The sequence below is a fragment of the Aplidium turbinatum genome, chromosome 17 (assembly GCF_918807975.1).
Source record: "Aplidium turbinatum chromosome 17, kaAplTurb1.1, whole genome shotgun sequence".
In the NCBI taxonomy this organism is placed as follows: domain Eukaryota; kingdom Metazoa; phylum Chordata; class Ascidiacea; order Aplousobranchia; family Polyclinidae; genus Aplidium; species Aplidium turbinatum.
Window position 1 is genome coordinate 15,643,734 of NC_137488.1, and position 12,919 is coordinate 15,656,652.

Here is a 12,919-nt window from a genome sequence, read left to right on the forward strand (position 1 = left end):
TTGCCATCTCAAGGACACAGATGCAGCTAACTCGGTGACTGAGAGAGAGAGAGAAACCTTTTATTTTGTCTGCTGCGAAATAGTATACGGTATAAATATAAACCGTATTGAGTGATATAGTCTTTTGCTGCTTCATGTCTGTTGAGGAATTTAATTTTTTGGTGCTAGGTTATACCTTTCATCACGCTGTTGGCTATTCACCTTTTCTCACAATAAACAAAATAAAAAAAAATTCTCCTTCTGTCAAGATAAAAAAAAATGCTTGAACGTTTAAGACATTCCCGTCATGCAATTTTTAGACTCCGAGCAGCCATGCAAAGATGGAGATCACGTGATCGTGATTCAATCATTCATTATGACCAGACCAGTCAATTCGCAAATCCAACGTTTTTTTCATAAAGAAAGCTTGCGAAGAATGGTGTTATTTGTTAAATTGAGTTCGTTTTTGTTGGCAATTTATTCATGCATAAAGGAATTGGATAAATCAAAAGTATTCTTGCAGCGCAGCTACTGCTGAGCTTTGTATTGAATGAAACATACGTACTTTAATAGATAATTTATATGAATGTGTTTCAGGAACATCAACACAAAAATGAGTGGAGCCAGGCGCGGATCTAGGAGTTTTTTTTGGGGGGGCCAGAAAATTTGAAAATCAATTAAAAAGTAAGAAAAAGATAAAACAGATAGCCTATGAACAATCAGTGGCGTAGCCAGGAATTTGGGGGGTTTTGACGGCCGGCGGGCGAAGCCCGACGGCGTATTCGCCAAAGGCGACACCCAGCGGCGGGGGGTCTGGGGGACCTCCCCCAGAAAATTTTGAAAAATTACTTTGAATTTGGTGCATTCTGAGAGCATTTTCAACAAAAATATGGGTATAAATATTCCTGTAAAATGGTGCTGTCCGGTGGCATAGCAAAAGGATAAGATCATGTTTTCTTCGGCATTTTTTCGGTAATAAAGCTAAGTCTCTATGTTTTCTTGTTGCTAATTCCTGGCTGAGATGTTTGAATGTTTGGTATTGGCAAAACTTGCTCTTTTAATGCAGTTTTGTTTAAAATTAGGCACACTTTGTTTTAGAGACATGGAGACTGAAAGCATCATTCTTAATCTCGTGACGTCACACGCGTGCCAAAGGAGGGGTTGTAAGTCAGCTGTGGGACTAATATCAGCTGTTTAGAAGCATATCAAACCATTCAACAATTTCTCACAAAATTTCGGGGGGGGCCCGGGCCCCCCCCATAAATCCGCGCCTGAGTGGAGCATATAACGTTACGATAGTCTATTTGTTTCTATGTGTTATAAACGAGTTTACATAAAGATATGTGCCAAGTTTTTCGTGCAAAAAAATAATATTTCCATTTTTTAGTGGTTTTTGAATATCAAGTCAAGGTGTGTGTTTAGACATAGTGGCAATACTTTTAAAAATTATATAAATAGGCTAATCACAAATGATGGCTAATGTCACTGTTATATTGTCCTAGAAAAGAAAATGGAACAAGTTCCTCCAGCAGCCTCTCCCTTTCCTAAAGTGATGGTACGAACATTTGTGGGTAAAATAACAGACACATCAAACTATCATTGTATAAATCTTTTTTTATGCTAGGCGTAAAAAAAGTAAACTTAAAAGTGCATCTATAGCTTACAAGCCAACCTTTTTTTAATGAAGTTATAATGTATCATTAAAGTATTAGCCTGGTTTTAGGCTACCTGTTTTATGCAAAACTATTCATATTGCCAGTATACAAAAGTTAAGCTTACTGTTAAATGTTGCAGTTTTCACATCACTGAAGTTCAGTTGGAAAAAGATTCAAATGGATATCATGGTTCTTGAGTAATTACACTACCGTACCATACTTATTTATCTGTAAATGTTTTCCAACTATGTTTATAGCACCAATCTGGCCAGTTCATATGGTATAATTGATCTTTGAATTGTTGAAAGAAACAGGCAACAGTGAAAAGCGGAAATACAGAAACATTAACAAAACATTTTGGAGCTGGTGTACAAGTCTCCACCCTGGTCATAAATGTTTTGACATGAATAATAAATATACGTCAAAAACTGGATTCGATCAAAACATACAGGGTAAAGTGTGTAAACAGCATTCAAGTTGGTTATGCCTTTACTAGTTTCCCTTTGCTTTCTACTTTTTAATCCTAACCTTCAGGGTTAGGTGAGGGTTTTTGTTGGGGTTAGAAAATACTGTAATAAAGCAAAGGTAAAATAGTCAAGGCACGAAACAGCTACTGTACTTAGCTCTATACTTTTTGGTCCATTCCAACCTATGACATGGCATTTTGATGAGGGTGAAGACTTGTACACTAGTTCCCACATTCAAGGATGGCTCTCCATTCAGTGGTATCTAGTGAACAAAACTATTTACAAACAACGTGTTAGCACAGACTTCACACTATGTTAATCTTGCTGACCGGTCCTGTGTCAGTGATTCAAACCCTCTACATTCTACAAGTATGTCAAACTGCTAGGATTGAGCTCACAAAGATGCTTTCTCAGTCCAAGGACAAAGATTTAATCAATCAATGATAAGTTAATTCAAAGAATGTGGCTATATCTATGGCACAGCTGTTGTCAGATACCGTAAAGTATTCTGCCCTAAATTAAGGAAAGTTTAGCTCTGTCAAAGACAAATGGTTGTGATTTAAAAAAATTATAAGTCCTGGCTGAGAACAAAGCCCTAAACCTAGCAACACTTGCCATAAAACAATGCTTTTTGGTTGCAACTGGTGTCATAAATATAGCCATTATATTACTAAAGACAGTGGTTCCCAACCTGGGGTCCGTAAGAAAGCATTTAGGGGTCCATGATTACCTTGATGAATTTTGGAAAAAAACAAAAAGCGATCTTTTTACTTTCATTTTTCTCTTTAAATGCAAATGTGTCAAGCTCGCGAGAATAAACTGTAACGGTATGCAATATGCATTAAAATAAATCTATGCTGCTGCCTACAGCGTGTGCATTGACCTTAAACTACATCTACCACAACGCATACAAGTTTGGCAAAGCAAGCGATTATTGTTTTGTTACCATTCATAACCACTTACCTTTGCGAGGCAGGATTCTCAGCTCTTGTTACAATAAAAACTAATTATCGAAATTGTCTGGACGTTAAAGATGACATGCATGTTGCATTGTCAAAAACTCAACCACAGTTCAGTCGTTTAGTTCAGGAAAGGCAACAACAGCCCTCATTAAATTTGCTTAGGCTACGTTAAGAAAGGTTCGGCAATCGGCATGGCATTTTGGGTCACCTTAATATTCAAATACTGCTGACATTTCTTGAACAATTCATTTTCTTATTTGAGCAACTGTGTAACCTGATATTTGCTGCAGGAGTCATAGCAGCAATGCAATATGACACAGTACAGTAGTTGAGTAGCATAATTATTACAATAACTTAGTCAACAGTATGTTAATTGAGTTTCAGGCAAAATTTAGGTAGAGGTCCGCAGAATTAATAATTTGTCTAAAGGGGTTCGTGACAACAAAAAGGTTGGGAACCACTGACTTAAGATGTGTATGCATCACTCAGTAGCAATCATATTTTAACAATCAAACAATTATTGTGCTCTTTAACGAAATGTCTGTTTTTGGCAAACAGCTCACCAATCTCACCATGCATGGCAAGCAGACTACAGCATGTAAAATGCTTCTTTTATAGAAGTTGTGTTTGCATTTTCAATTCTTCCAGTATTCCAGTAAATAAATATCACAGGACTTGAGTTGACTCTGTGCTTAGCAAATACATTTGTAAATTTACACTTGTATGTAGACCACTTGTCCAGAACAAATTTATTTGGGAATGGGAAATAAGACATGGGTCTTCACACTTCAATTTCTTGGCCACTACAGTTACTGTCTTAACTAAAAATGAAAATATTTGTATTTTGAAACATGTGGAAATTTTGTTAAACATTCATGTAACTTTGTCAACTTTCTTAAAATTTGGTCTTGGTCTTCACATCCAACAACAAAATGTGGCATCATGCTGCAAGTAAAAATTTTCTTGTAAAAAGCAAAGCCATGTCATAATTGCAACATATTATTAGTGCTTTGTGAAGAAGGGAGTGTTCACTTTTTCTGCAATTGCTCTTTTGAAATAGAAATGATGATCGTTTAAATGCATCTATTCTGATTCTTTTTCTATGAATTGCAGAAGGCTCTTGATTGTGTTTACTTTGATGACATCCACATGAAATCACAAGGTATACAAAGTGCTGTAGTTGTATTAAGTTTTCAGTGGTTTGCTTTTGTGATTTGGATGTGCAAACCTAACACAGTTAAATATACAATTATCACAAAGGGCTTATAAGCACAAGGTTCTGGTGTGTTGCTTTTTGTCAAATGTTGGAGTTGCGACTTGCAAATGTTTAATTTTCTAAGACTCACAGTATAATACTAAAAGCTCTAAAGATGTATGCCATAACACTCAGAATTTTCGGATTTTTTAATCCTTTGTCAAATTTGTTCATACTCGTATTGCTATCCAGCAATACACTTGATGGATTTATTGTTATCACCATTTTTATATATAAAAGAGATTGAATTATACCACTGGCAATTGTTAAATAAGCATGAAAATTTCGAGGCGAAAACATTGCCATAGTGCAGTATGTAGAAAATGATACTTAACATTCTCTTAATTGCAGAATGCTTGCTGAGATTATATGGTTTCTCTACATGAAGGGAAAAGGTATACAAATTGTTCAAACAAAGCCTTATGTTCTACTGCATAATAGTTAATTGATAACATGCTCATAATATCACTGCTTTAAATTTTAAACATACATGGCCCAGAAAAAATAACCACAAGTGTTTTGTATTTGTGACTAGGATATAGGTGGTACAGGGATCCACCACGCCCAGTTCAGTTTATTGCTTTCTACGTGTCCGCACCTATCGTAAGTTACAACATTATTTCATAACTTCATTATTTACTGTAACAATTTTTTCATTATATCAGGGTTTTATAATAAATACTGAATAACCTTTTGGTTAGAATATCTGATTCCACTTGAAGATTAAGACTGTCATAAACATTTCTCTTTGACATAGAACGTTTCGTAATCCACCTGAATTTAAAAAATGGCTGACGATCTGGATGTTGAAGCAATGCTGGAAGCCCCATTTCAAAATGACACAAAAAAATCTGAGGAAAGAAGCAAAAGTGAAAAAAAGTCTTCAAGAAGAAGAAGTAGGAGTAGAAGTAAAGGAAGACATCACAGACGTTCACGATCTCGTAGTCGAGATCGACGTCACCGTCACCACGGAGATCGCAGGCGAAGTCACTCCAAATCACGCAGTAGGCGAAGTCGCTCCAGATCAAGCAGTAGGCGTCGTCGAAGATCTCGAAGCAGGAGCCCCCGGAGAAGCCGCAGTGCAGTTCAAAAACCTAAATCACCAACACCACCTCCTAAACCTCGATCACCAAGTCCACCTGACAGAGATGCAAGAACGGTGTTTTGCATGCAGTTAGCACAGAGAATAAGATCACGAGATCTGGAAGAATTCTTCTCTGCTGTAGGAAAAGTACGAGAAGTAAGATTAATTCAAGACAAGCACTCTAAAAGATCCAAAGGCATTGCTTACGTTGAATTCAAAGACATAGAGTCTATTCCTTTGGCATTGGGATTGGCTGGGCAAAAACTCCTTGGTGTTCCAATCGTTGTGCAACCCACACAATCTGAAAAAAATAAAGTTGCTGCTGCTCAGATGACGTTGCAAAAAGCAGCACAAGGCCCAACCAAGCTATATGTTGGATCGTTGCACGAAAACATAACAGAAGGTATGCTCAAGGATATTTTTACTCCTTTTGGAAGGGTAGAGCAAGTACAAATTATTAAAGATTCTGATACTGGTGTATCGAAAGGATATGGATTTATTACGTTTTTTGAAGCTGAATCTGCGAAGAAAGCGCTTAGTCAGTTGAACGGATTTGAAATTGCTGGACGATCAATCAAGCTTAATGCTGTTGGACCAGCTGCTGAACTAGGATTGCTCGCTGGCTTTCCAGCTGCCCCTTCGTTTCTTGACAACGACGCTGTTGAGAGAGCAGGCATTGATCTTGGAACAACTGGAAGGTTACAACTCATGGCAAAGCTTGCAGAAGGCACTGGACTGGAAGTACCAACTGCTGCCCATCAAGCCATGGTACTTGGCCAGTCAATGGGTCTGGGGCTCCCACAAAGTGGTGGTGGCGCTGTTTCTAATGGAGCTGCAGCACCACCGATTACCACCACATGCTTTCAGTTATCAAACATGTTTGACCCTGCTAATGAAAGTGGTACTGGATGGGATGTCGAAATTCGTGATGATGTTATTGATGAATGCCAACAACATGGCAAAGTTCTTCATGTGTATGTTGATAAGCAATCCCAGGGCAATGTATACGTTAAGTGTGACAGCCTTGACGGAGCTGCAAAATCTGTAGCGGCACTACATGGCCGCTACTTTGCCGGAAACATGATAACAGCCGCATATGTTCCTGTTGTAAACTATCATTCCTTATTTCCAGATGCTGTTTACGCAACGCAAGGGTTAAAGCCAACTAACCGATAGACTTGATGCCTGCACTTTTTTTATGACTTTGTACAAAGTGGCGCTGAATACTTGTATGAAGTCAAATGGTCGCAACGGCGATAACCCACAAATCAAAAACTGTGTGAAGGCGGGAGAACTGATAACATTACTCAACAAAACTTCTTAAGAAATATTGGTTAAGACATAGTACAGCAGTACACTGTACTTTGAAATAATTGTGGTCAGCACCTATACAAGCTCTTTCGTCTTCAAATTTTTTAACTGCCCTAGCGATGTTTTTTGTTTATTGTTTATAAAAAAATGTAATGTAATTGAAACAGCAATAATTAATAATTACTTTGAATGTCTAGCATCGTAAAGTTGATGTGTATTTGTGGAAGTACAAAATTCCAACAATATCAGAAGAAACGTGTTCATAAATTTTATAAAAGTTGAATTTCTACAGTTCTGTTGGGTTCAGGTAAATGCTTCTGCCCGAAGTCAATGATGTATTCACCGTAATGTTAATGCATACAAAACGATTTAATTGTGATATGCTAGTTGTTATTTTATTGTCACACCTTTATTATACTGCAGTTGTAAAGTAATCGCTTTGGGAAGACGTAGTAACTCGACTAAATTTCAAAACAACCAAATATTGCTGTCTGGGTTGTTTTCAATGAAACAACTTTGTGATGTTTCCAACTGTGTCTTTCGTAATCAGATGTGTCTTCGATAGTCATGGGCATACGAATATCGGTATCTGCTGTATCACCTCCGATAACTTTTATGCTGGTCTGGTGAATGATATTCCGTTCTTTGCTTTTATGAAAATTTTGTTTTTGTGTTCAAAGTTTTCTTACGGAGTCGGCTGCAAAATTGTTCTTAAAACCTACATTATGTTAAAAACACACGTCTAGAACTTTGTACTGATGTGAATCACTTGTCAACGACCGACAGAAAAGCTAATTTACAAAGCACTTTCTCATTCTCTAAGGGTAGTTAGTAGGGTGTCCCACTTTTAGGCGACTTTTCAGGAAAATTAGGTTCGGGTCAAATTCTGAATGGATTTTCGTCACTGATTTCAAAAATGACATTATTTTTTCATTATGACGTCATCTTGATGTGCCAGCTAGCGAATTTTTGCTATTTTGGCCTTATCACGAATATGGTAAGAGCTAGAGACTTGGAACTTGTGCCAAAATGACCGGAAGGGACGATTTCCTATTTGTTGTCAATACAATATGAAACGCTAACTGCAACAGAAAAGGAGTTATTTTGAAAAAATATGTTTTTGCTCATTTTTGGACAAAAAAAATGAGAAACACGGCAATTTTGCTACAGTGATGCTTTTATTTCGGGTAGCCACTTTAACAAGTCGAAATTCTGCCACTGAAATTGACTAGAATGAAACCACCAACCAATCATAAGCTACGGTTTAAGTGACGTAAAAAATGGCAAAAAGAAGATGATAGAAAGCAAATTAAGTGATGGATTTTTTTGTCAGCTGGTTGGCTTAGGGGTTAAGGTTAGGGCTAGAAAGTAGTCATTTCATTGACGCGTGTTCGATTCTCACTACTGCTATTGCTCTTTTTCTTCTGTAATTACCAAATAAAGTTCAAAACAAGCATTAACTCTCTGGATGAGTGCTAGAAGGGTCACAATTGGACGGTAGCCTCTTATAACACGTTCTGATTGGTTGGCGGTTGCATTGTAGTCAATTTCAGTGGCAGAATTTCGACTTGTTAAAGTGGCTACCTTTATTTCGATTGTTAAGTTGCTCCACCTTGTTTAGCAATTAAGTACAGTGGTAGTAGTAGTGGTACACACTCTTGAATGTCTCTTCCATGTAAATGAGATTTATTTTACACACACAAAAAGCTTTTTGGAAGGCAAAGTGAAAGGCCCTAATGCATACGAAGATGGTGGTTTGATGAAAATAGTTAAGAAAATATCAAAACTTAAGCCCCAACATCTGAAAATCCGACAATATTGTAAAGTTTCATCACAGCTATAGCCGCAAATCATTTAAAAGCCAAGATCTTATGGTTTTACTTAAGATTGCTGATTTTTGGGTATTGTGTTGGGCCTCAAGATATCCGTAAACTTCAACGTATGGTTTCTTTTATTGTTTGTGTTTATTTGCCAGCATTTTTAGTCGTCCATCTTAAACCTTCCGCTGCTGAAGGTCCCTCAATTGGTACTGCTTACAAGAGATTTATTACTTGCACATAAATCTGTGGATGAACCAGATTCAATGCTGTTCTGAAACATTTCGTTAAGCATGCATCCCAATGGTTGAGCCCTAAAAACGTTGCTTTAAGTTCTCCACGCTGAAGCTCCGCCTTTTGCTGCTGATGCGGCAAGATAGAAAAGTTTTCCAAGAAACGTTGATATCGAGCAGACGCTTTTGAAGCGTGACAACTTAAGTGATTTTTTTCTCCGAAGAAAGTAAGATGGCTCCACGCATTGCATGTTTTTCATCTGCATCAGTGTTTTTACGTATCATCAACAACAATCGAGGAACAGAGCGCTTTATTGGCAGACTGAAACGGGTTGTGAACGGCTTGATTCGAGATGACCAAGATGATTTGGTTGGCCAAAACAGACTTACGCATTTGTGCTGCTTTGCACAGTATGGTGCGATAAATAATCCCATTGAACTGTGTTGTGTTGTTGAATGGTGGTTTTGTTTGATAGATCTTTGAACGAAATGATCAAAGGTTTAAAGTTAGCTAGTAGCTATTAGTAATTGCAATATGCATGTAAAAATCAATGCTGAGGTATATAATCAATTGCAAATACAATATGCTAGACTAACTACCACTGTACTTAATTGTTAAACAATGTGGCGCAGCACAGCAACTTAACAACCGAAGTAAAAGCGTAACAGTAGCAAAATTGCCGTGTTTCTCATATTTTTGTCCAAAATGAGCAAAAACATGTTTTTTCAAAATAACTTCTTTTCTGTTGCAGTTAGCGTTTCATATTGTATTGACAACAAATAGGAAGTCGTCCCTTCCGGTCATTTTGGCACAAGTCTCTAGCTCTTGCCATATTCGTGGTAAGGCCAAAATAGCAAAAATCCGCTAGCTGGCACATCAAGATAACGTCATAATGAAAAAATAATGTCATTTTTGAAATCAGTGACGAAAATTCATTCAGAATTTGACCCGAACCTAATTTTCCTGAAAAGTCGCCTAAAAGTGGGACACCTTAGTAGTTAGGCGGACTGACCACAAGTGGAGATTCATTTCAACCCAGTGATTGATAGAACCAGATCCGATTCCTTCATCCCTCGCACCGCTTGTCTACCGAGACAGTCACGATTGTGTCGCAACAATTTTGCAATGGCGTTGGGTTAATTGTGTTATTCCATTCAGCTGTGCACCAATTATCATCCAAATTCGGTTTGTCCCCACACATGTGGGTATTGGGTAAACCCATGACGAGTAGCATTTCCTTCCTAATTATGAAGAAGGAATCGTGGCCATATCATTATCGATTGCATCATATCCAGTCTTTCGAACCAAGTAGATGACCCGCATTTGTTCGATGATGAGACCAAACGCTTGCTGACTTTTATAGCTTCTTGATGCTGTCCGTGAAAAGATTTCCGCCTGTTTTGAGAGTGGTTATAACATAGATTCAGATGTCATTAGAAAGAGCTTCTGTTCCCAATCCCATGCTTTCAGTTTTTATTTCCGACCATCACAACGAAAAGCATTGCACTGGTATGCCAAACATAGCAGAGGTCTAGAAAAAAAAATAGAAAGGAAAAAACGCGAACGCTATAACGTGCTTGATACACCAAAATAGGACTATTAGTATAAAATATGGCACGGTCGCAAAATCTTGAAACGACTTTGGATTAATCAGCACTGCTGCTTTTATGTTTTCGCATACATTTCGGCAAAGAACGGCGTAGGACCGTAGGTAATCAAGACAGTGCAGTAGGCTGTTTTCTTTTTTGTAAAGCATTTGTTGGCAGCGTTGCAACAACGCTCAGTTTTAAAACGCAATTTGGTATCCAGTTAGTTTTGACTTTGCAAGTTAACTATCTCACAACCCGTCAGTTTTACAATGTCTAGTGAAGACGCGCTCCATTTGCACGAAATCTAAGCTGCAATTTACCCTCAGTGGTAAATCATCATCGTGTGGTTTTTCCGAGCCGAAGGTTAACTGCCGTTAACAAGTCGGCCCACTGTTTTACATCATCTCCCCATGTTCGTGCACCTCTTTCGTAAGTTAGGGCTACCATATGTCCTTTTTTCTCAAAAAAAAAAAAATGAAGCGTTTTCAGAGGACAATCGAAAATGCTCAAATGTCATTCACAAATAGAGAAAAATGTTAGCATTTATGATGTTAAACTGTTCGATCTATACTGTGTAAAGGCGCCTTAAAATTGATACATCCGTTTTTTTCTAAAATGATGGCAAATGAAATGACTCGTCGTCGTCGTGTAAGCGTCTGTTCGGGGGCCGAGGGTCTATCCTTTTACCACCCCAGATTCACGATGTTCCCGGACTTCACTGGAAGGCTACCAGAGAGCAGCCAGTCTTTGGTTTCATCATCCATGACACGCAGACCTTCCACTCCGTTAGGTGGCTTGAAGATGGAGCAGTCATTGATGATGTGGTCTGCGGTCTGTTCCTCGGCACCACATTTACGGGAGGAGGAAGAGGCCATTCCCCATTGATGCATGGTTGAGCGGAAAAGCCCGACGCCCGTACGGAGACGGTTAAGGCGCACCCATGCCTGTCTTGGTAGTGTTAGACCGATACCGATGGGGCGTGTGTCGGCGTCGGGGATGAACGAATAAAGTCTGGTGGCGGTTGACTTCCATTCAGAACTCCATTTATGGTCCGCCCAAGCAGCCGCAGAGATGTCTTGTACATCAGCTTCGTTGATAAGAAGTTGAGCAGCTGGCACGAATGGTTGTCTTGATTTCAGTCGACGGGGGTGCTCGTTTGGGAGAGCAAAGATCTTGTGGTGGAGAAGGTGGTTAGGCTCCAGTGCCCGTCGACCGAGGGACAGAATGGCTTCTTCGCGACGAAGCTCAGAGGGTTGGATGCCAGCGAGAATAGGGAGATTGTCCAATGGTGTGGGACGCAGGCATCCGGTCACTGTGCGCAGGGCGCTGTTTATGGCAGTGTCGACGTTATGGCAGTGAGCACTGCGGCACCAAACAGGTGCGCAGTACTCTGCTGAAGAGTAGACAAGGGCTAAGGCTGCTATACGCAAAGTGTCAGCCCTTGCCCCCCAGCTAGAGCCTGCCAGGCGCTTGAGTAGCGCAGCGCGGGATGTGAGTTTCTTGCCCAGTGACACCAAATGGTGGATAATGTCTTGATATATGTCTTAGATAAATGATTGATATAGTCTTTCACTGCATTCTGTCTGTTGTGGTAGCCTATCTAGATTGCTTTGGTGCTATTTTATTAGTAGCCTACCGTAGGCTATTTATAACTTAATTGTATACCATACTATTCTCGCAACAGACGAAATCAAAGTGTTCTCTCTGACAAATGGATAGAATAATTCAAACATTGCAGAACCGTGTAGGTTTTTTAGGGAACCGATAAAAATCACGCATTTCTTCATTTGCAATGAATCCGTTTCCGTTGAATCCGTTTCCAGCGTCCCAATGGCTGTGTACGATTTCAATTATATTGCTTGTAAGTAATTTTATTATCTCGCCAAAGCTGATCTTTCCACATTGAAAAAAGTTAAGGAAACAGCAAAGCAGGCTACTCATGGGCTGAATCAAACAAATCAATTTGTTTTTTATTCGTAACTTTTGTTGCGTACTTAGGCTATGCCTATATAGGCTATTATCCAAAAAGATGAAACAATTTTTCAAGCTTTTAAATTTTGTAACAATAGCAACAAAGGGCCTGGTGATTTTAATGCTCGCCTCTGCTTCGGTCGATGTAGATTTGATTCCACATCGGGTCATACCAAAAATCTTTTAAAACAACCCCTGAGCATTCTGCTCTCAGTGTCGGGGTAGAAGATATCCTACGGGCTGTGTGAATTGCGTTCGGTCCTTTAAAAAACCAGGCAGTTGATCGCGATTCAAGAGCTCTCAACCTCATAGTCTGGGAAGGAGTTCAGATTGCTCAAACAACAACGAACATTATTATAGCCTGCATTAGGAGAATAATTTTTTTTTATCAGCCCCAAGTGCTTGACTACTGAATATTTCTGACAATTTCGGACCAGTTAGTAATTTCAAGTGTAATGAATCACTTTTGAGCTAGGTGGCGAGTGGAATTTTGGTCAAGAACTTTAAGCGCTAACATAGCTTATTAGTATTTTATTATTGAAAATGCATGGAGAATCAGTAGCCTAGAGCCCTATTTATGACATATGCATTTCGC

General features: G+C 38.9%; 1 pseudogene across 5 annotated transcripts; it reads left to right on the forward strand.

Annotated features, from left to right (window-relative positions):
* The first annotated feature begins 313 nt into the window (after positions 1 to 313).
* LOC145786109 (RNA-binding protein 39 pseudogene) lies at positions 314 to 7,466 on the forward strand (annotated as a pseudogene). Of its 5 annotated transcripts, none has more exons than XR_014291272.1 (8): positions 314 to 663; positions 1,078 to 1,142; positions 1,482 to 1,534; positions 1,774 to 1,831; positions 4,177 to 4,225; positions 4,670 to 4,713; positions 4,854 to 4,921; positions 5,076 to 7,466. The product of XR_014291272.1 is annotated as an RNA-binding protein 39 pseudogene, transcript variant X1 (transcript). The 5 variants fall into 5 exon arrangements; XR_014291276.1 differs by having other exon boundaries at positions 6,535 to 7,466; XR_014291274.1 differs by having other exon boundaries at positions 1,774 to 1,823.
* Positions 7,467 to 12,919: the final 5,453 nt, after the last annotated feature.